This window comes from Myxocyprinus asiaticus, chromosome 31 (assembly GCF_019703515.2).
Source record: "Myxocyprinus asiaticus isolate MX2 ecotype Aquarium Trade chromosome 31, UBuf_Myxa_2, whole genome shotgun sequence".
Lineage (NCBI taxonomy): Eukaryota > Metazoa > Chordata > Actinopteri > Cypriniformes > Catostomidae > Myxocyprinus > Myxocyprinus asiaticus.
In genome coordinates this window covers 24,726,194-24,733,407 of record NC_059374.1, presented here as the reverse complement: position 1 = coordinate 24,733,407, position 7,214 = coordinate 24,726,194, and positions in this window count along the sequence as shown.

The window sequence follows — 7,214 nt, the reverse complement described above, 5'->3', positions numbered from 1 at the left end:
ATGCAGTGTGGCTCAGTGCTGCCCCTCACTGGGCTGGCGTTCAAACAGTGCCGCAATTAGCCAACTTGACGTGAAATTCATTGGTAAAATACGTTTGAAAAATAAATAAAATTCTATACATGTTAAAATATTTTTAAACAAAATGTAAGTTTTATTGAGATATTTCCACTTTGAAGGGAAACTGTAGTGCCATTAGTTTAGCCCAGATAGTATTTAGCAGAGATGGGCCACTTCTATTAAAACGAATGGAAAAATTGGAACGCCCAACGGATGTAGAAAGGAAGTCCCGCCTTAAAGGTAAACGAGCCAATCACCCTTTAGATACAGACATCACCTGTCAATCAACTCGAGAACGAGCATGCGCATTAACTGAAAAAGCCGGGAAAATAGCGTTTTTAGCGTAATCTGGCGTTAAGAATCACAATTTATGATAGCATTGTTGTCAGATTTCACTGCTGATTTCAAATATGTCCTTTAATCGTAATCTTGACCAACCGTGTTGGGTATTTCAGTGTTTCCCCATTCAAGTAGATAGGAGCTGCACTTTCATGACTGGAAATAGCCTCCCGAGAGTGTTCCAAAGATGGCCGACAGTGGACTGACTAGACTTGTTTAGACACAGTTTAATCAAAGAAATAGACACAGCTTAAAGGGATAATTCATTCAAAATAAAAATTCGCATAATTTACTCACCCCCATGCTGTTTCAGAGATATACTGAGAAAACAACCTCTGCAGCTCTACCATAGGAGAGAGCGTAACACTCAACTAGAATGTTACGACTAAGTCACCTTCTGCAGATAACATAAATCAATGGGGAGAGCCGTAAACTGACACCTCCCTGTCGCAGAATTGTCTGTGACTTCTTATATGAGAAGCTATTTTATCATAGTAAACTATACACAGTTAATTCAGAGGGGCAGTGGTGGCTTGGTGGTTAAGGCTCTGGGTCACTGGCTAGATGGTCAGGAGTTCAAGCCCCAGTACTGCCAAGAGCCACTGTTGGGCCCTTGACCCTATCTGCTTCAGGAGCACCATATCATGGCTGACCCTGCACTCTGACCCCAGCTTAGCTGGGATATGTGAAAAAAAAAGAATTTCACTGTATATGTGCAAATGTGTGATAAATAAATACAATTATTAAATTATTATTATAATTAATTCCAAAAGGGTTGTTTGGAGTAAAACATGTAAAAGATTAGCAGACAGTGGTCAATTCATTAAATGATGAGCTGTTTTCTCACAAAAGCAGTTTATTCAGCGCACTGAAGCATCTCCTCCATAGAGATCCATTTAAAAAAAAAACGGCATCTGGACTCCTCGCCAGTAAACCGCCGCGTTAAGCTTTGTTTTGCTAACCTTGAAGGCTCCACCTTGGTAGAGGGGTTCTGTTTGTCTCAAACCTGTATTACTTTCTTCTGTGGAAAACATAGGGACTGACAGCCACTATTCACTTTAATTGCATCTTTCTTTTTTATATATACACAATTCAATGGAAAAAAGTCATACAGGTTAAGAACAACACAAGGGTGAATAAATGTTAATTTTTAAGTTATCTATTCCTTTAGGATAAATTATATGGCTTTTTCTCTCCCCTAACTGTACCCCTAACCCATAAACCTTATACCCTAACACAAACTTTTCCATGAAGATTTCCATGTTCCCCACAATGTAGGGAAAACCAAAACACACAAGACATTGCATGTAACATTCCACAACATGAAAGGCTTTTTAGACATAATTAAACAGACCAATCCTAGAAAAATACAAGGAAAACATCCAATTTATTTTAAATGCATAAATTAATATACAGTCCAGAATTTTAGTTACTTCCGCAAGAAAAAAAGTGTTTTGCAATCATACATGAAAACCAGAGAATTTTAGGCAGGCTTTACTCCATTTAAATGTTGTAATATATATTTATTTGACACTTTATTACCGCACCCCCCCCCCGCTAACTCTTGCTGATTTCAAATCATAGAAAAGAAAATGGATGCAACATTATCCCGAAGTCATCAAACATTTAAAAATATATACATATGTTAGGATGATATTGCAGCCTTAAGGTCTTCTTGGAATTCAGTGGTCTGAAGATTCTCTAAAACAGGTGCACATTTGTGATTTTTGTCATTTCTTTGATAGGCAAAACTTTTCCAACACTTGGTGCACGTGTATGGCTTTTTGCCAGCATGTGTGCCTTTAAATTGTTTGGCTGTGTGAAACTCTTGAAACAAAAACCACAGGTAAATGGCTTTTCCCAAGTGAGCACAAGCTTGTGTCTTTTCAGATTCGCAGATAGATGAAAGGCCTTCCGCATGTTTCACACTTGAGGTTTTTCACCAGTATGAGTGCGAAAATGCATTTTCAGAGAGCTTGACAACTTGAATCCTTTCTCACATAATATGCATTTGTGAGGTCTTTCTCCAGAATGGCAAAATATATGGGTTTTATAAGAAGCCCTCAGAGAAAAGGCCTCCCCACAGAGCTCACACTTGAAAGGTTTCTCTCCTGTATGAAACTGCTCATGCATCTGAAGGGAATGCACACTGCTGTACCTCTTCTCACACAACTTGCAAGAAAAGGGTTTGCTGTTATCTGAATGTAGCTGCATATGAGTTTTCAATGCATAGGCAGAGCTCAGAAACTTCCCTCACACATCACAGCGCTGAGCATTGCTCTTATCTCCTGAATTTCCAATCAGATTGTGTGTTAGAATGTGATTCCTCAGGACATAATTATACTGAAACGTTTTCCCACACACTTCACTCATAACTCGCTTCTCTCCATGCACTCGCATATGGCCGTTGAGAATACTTTTCTGATTGAATCTTCTACCACACACTTCACAGACGTATGGCTTATCACCGGTGTGAGTGAGAATGTGGCGTTTGAGAGTACCGGAAAGCGCAAAACTTTTGCCACTGATTTCATACGTGTGTGGCTTCTCTCCTGTGTGCACATGGAGGTGATGTTTCAAAAGTTTGTGGTACTTGAAGCTCGTTGCAGTGGCCTCATTTTATTGGCCGGTCATTTGAATGAATTCTCTTGTGGTAGTTCAGGGTGCCTATGAGAGAGAAACATTTTCCGCAAGTAACACATTTGTATGGCTTTTCACCTGTATGCACACTTTGGTGCATGTATAAACTTCTTTTGACTGTAAATCCTTGTCCACATATATCACAAGTAAATGGTTTGACTTCCGCATGAACCAGTTCGTGCTCTGCAAGATCTCGAAAGCTCTTTCCACATTTACTGCAGGGAAATTTCTTCTTCTCGATGTTCTGCGAATGTTTGCGGAAATGATTTTCTAGTGCTCTTAACAGCGTTAATTTTTTCCCACACTTTTCACAACTGTGCGGCCTGACGATTGAATGGACACGTTTGTGATGCAGAAGCGACAGCATCTTTGGAAAGGCCTTTCAACACTGCTCACATTCAAAAGACTCTTCCTCTTGTGCAATTTCAGGTTGCTCTGTCGATGTCCGCATCATAACCTCCTGATCTTCAGACCAGCTCCTGTCATCAAAAGCTAACAAAATGAAGCAAAAAAACAATCAGTATTAGTACACATAGCAAATACCTAGCTTTGGACTGGACTAGTTTTCCCTAAGAAGGTTAGGCGAATGCATTTTACAGACATAATTTGTGATTTCAATCCCGTCCGAATCAAAGACATTGGAGTTTTTCCTCGCACAAACTCTGTAAAAAATTATGAAGCAAATGACCTACTGTTTCTTCTGCTAGCTCGGGCATCCACTGAGAAATCTAAGGGGCCGTTCACACAGAACGCCAGTGTTGGATAAGTTACATAAAAAAAAAAAAAGTAATCCATTACAAATTACCCATCACAAATTTTAATAAGATAATTAACTAATTACATCATCGATAAATTAATCACATTACTAATCACATTACTTTAAAGTTACTTTCCATAGAAAAGTTTTGTTTTTCCACTCAATGAATTCAAAATAATGCTTTAAATGTTCTTGTTATGGGCCTACAGCTGTCACAGAAATACAAACAGATGTACATATTAAAATAATTCATGTTTAAAATGTATTCTACATAAATAATATTATTTGAGAAATGTGCAACCAAAGTAATGTACTTAAAAATATTTCATTTTATTGACCGCAAGTAAATTTAATCTGATTACAAATTTTTTAAATGTAGTGTTACACAATTTTATTTTAATTTATTTATTTTTTTTTACAAGTAATTAGATTACATTACTTAATTACTTTGTAATCAGTTTACACCCAACACTGCCGGACGTGTACTTGTTTTAAAAAAAAAAAAAAAAAAAAAAAAGGAGCTAAACGCTGCACCAAGGACAAGTGTCTTGAGACGTGTTTTCAGCAGTTGAAGTTCACACAAGTGTAAATGAAGTTCTTTATAACTCGACGTCTAAAAATGACAAAAACAGTGAGACAGGGCGCAAACGCAAAAGATGTCCATCTAGCACGTCTACACAGGAAAACAATTGAAAGAGCAGATGGACGGAAAAACATCCCCTAATTCAGTCCAGACAGGAATGTGTTTGCGAATATTTTATTTCCTCAAAGCTTCTCCTTTACTTATATCTTTGTCAAACACCAAAACTAAAGCAAATTTTCGCACTGAGTGCAAATCTTGAGTGCCTGGTGCACCTCCACTAAGAATTTAGATATTTTTGCCAACTTTAAAGTTAAAAAAAAACAAAAAAAACAGTTTATTGATTAAAGTACTGCCTGCTGGTGTTGCATCTGACATAAAATAAAGATTTAATAAATACAGTGGCTATAGAAAATCATCATACCCCTTTTGGAATAGTCCGTTTTTTTTTTTTTTATCTTACAGCTTGAAATCAAATCCCATAAAAAAAAATAAAATGTCCAGCTTTATTTACAAATTGTTCCTTTGCTTCAAGTACAATGGCCCTAAACACACCGCCAAAAAAGCCAGTGGTTTAAGGATAGGAAGGTCAAAGTACCTGAGTGGCCAAGTCAGATCCCTGACCTACAATCCAATCGAAAACTTTTGGATGGACTTGGAGAGCATTTCACTGCCGCTCACCATGCAATTTGACTGAACTCGAACAATGGGCAAATATTCCCCAATCTAGATGCGCGATGCTAGTAGAGACATATCCAAACAGACTGATGGCTGTCATTAAAGCAAAAGGTAGCTCAACGAAGTATTAAATCCAGGTGTATGATTACTTTTCAAACCCTGTTATTCAAGTTTTTCATCCTTTAAAAAGTTTTGGAACGGTTGCCTTTTTTTCATTACTGGAATGTTAAGGCAAATTTTGCAAATAAAGCTGGATTTGTTTTATTTTTATTTGTTTATGGGTTTTGATTTCAGTCTGTAAGTAAAATATAAAGTGACTATTCCAAAGGGGTGTGAAGAAATTCTATAGGCACTATTAGGAGAGCCCGATCCCAGAAACAGCTCAAATGGTTACTGCAGTAAAGCTTCAGGTAACATCCTTATGTAACAAGTTTCATGTAATATTCAACAAACCTTTTTTTGTCAATGTGTGAACGAAAAATTAAAGCCCTTCCCGGACTTCCTAGGTTGCCTATTAAAGCCTGTAGACTAATTTTCATGCGAAGGGAGCGGGTCGCTTTTGCCGGGAAAATCCAAAGGATGTGACGTTTATGCGCGCTCCTGAGAGCCTTGCCTCAGTGCTCCTCTTCCGCTATTAAACAGTGACTACAAACATGCAGTAAGCATTTAAAGGGATAGTTCACCCAAAAATTAAAATTCTTTCATCATTTACTCACCCTCATACCATCCCAGATGTGCATGACATTCTTCTGCTGAACATAAATGAATATTTTTAGAAGAATATTTCAGCTTTGTAGGTCCATACAATTGAAGGGAATGGGTCCCAAAATCTTGATGCTCCAAAAAGCACATAAAGGCAGCATAAAAGTAATCCATAAGACTCCAGTGGTTAAATCCATATCTTCAGAAGTGACATGATAGGTGTGGGTGAGAAACAGATCAATATTTAAGTCCTTTTTTACAACAAATTCTCCTCCCTGCACAGTAGGTGGCGATATGCACAAAGTATGTGAATTGCCAAAAACAAAAGAAGAAGAATGTTAAAGTGAAAGTGGAGATTGATAGTAAAAAACACTTAAATATTGATCTGTTTCTCACCCACACCTATCATGTCACTTCTGAAGATATTGATTTAAGCACCGGAGTCTTATGGATTACTTTTATGCTGCTGTTGTGTGTTTTTTGGAGCTTCAAAGTTCTGGCCACCATTTACTTCCACTGTACGGAACTGCAGAGCTGAGATATTCTTCTAAAAATCTTCTTAGCAGAAGAAAGAAAGACATACACATCTGGGATGGCATGAGGATGAGTAAATGATGAGAATTCATTTTTAGGTGTGTAACCATTTTAGCTTTTATCACATTACATAATTCCCTACCCGTGCAGACAAAAAATAACAAATACAAGGGGATAATTATTGGTATAATTTAATAACAAGTCAAGTACAATGCAAGTTAAAGTCCTTTGTTAAAAGACCTTCTTACCAGCTGAGTTTGAGTGTCGATTGGTTTCATGGTGAGATGATAAGTATAGGATGCAACAGAGTTGCATATAAAAGCTTTTTAGACTTCCTGTTTCGCCAGTAATGAGATGACGAGAGTCGTTTGACTCTGAAAAAGCTCATACATGGACATAGTGTCCCAAGTTAGGAGATGTACAACAAACTAACAGAACTTGTGTGTTATAGTTGGTTCAAAATGATGTTTCAGACAGCTTCACAAGACAGAAGATATGAACTTGCTCAAAGGCAGGCAATCCTAATCTCGTTTGAATAGATGCGATTTGGAACATCTTAAGCATTGATTAACATCTTAATAAGCATATGTGGCTGCATTACAAGTCGTCGATGACAACTGTCTCTTACAAGCCAAAGCAAGCTTCTGTAATTTTATGTCGGGTTTGCAAACGCTAAAACAAAAGTTCACTTTACAGCAAGTACTTCCTCTTTTGTTTATGAAACTTTCTAAATAAAAGTAACTGAATGCCCGCGGTTAGCCGTATAAATAATTGTAGTAATGGTTAAAAACATTGGGCTTATACTGTTTAAACAAACTATTTTATAGTTTCCAGTAAAATTAAAGCTAAAACGCTGAAAATCCAACGGATAACGATACAAGTTATGCAGGAAGTATTTTTACTCATTTATACAATTTCAAAATCAAG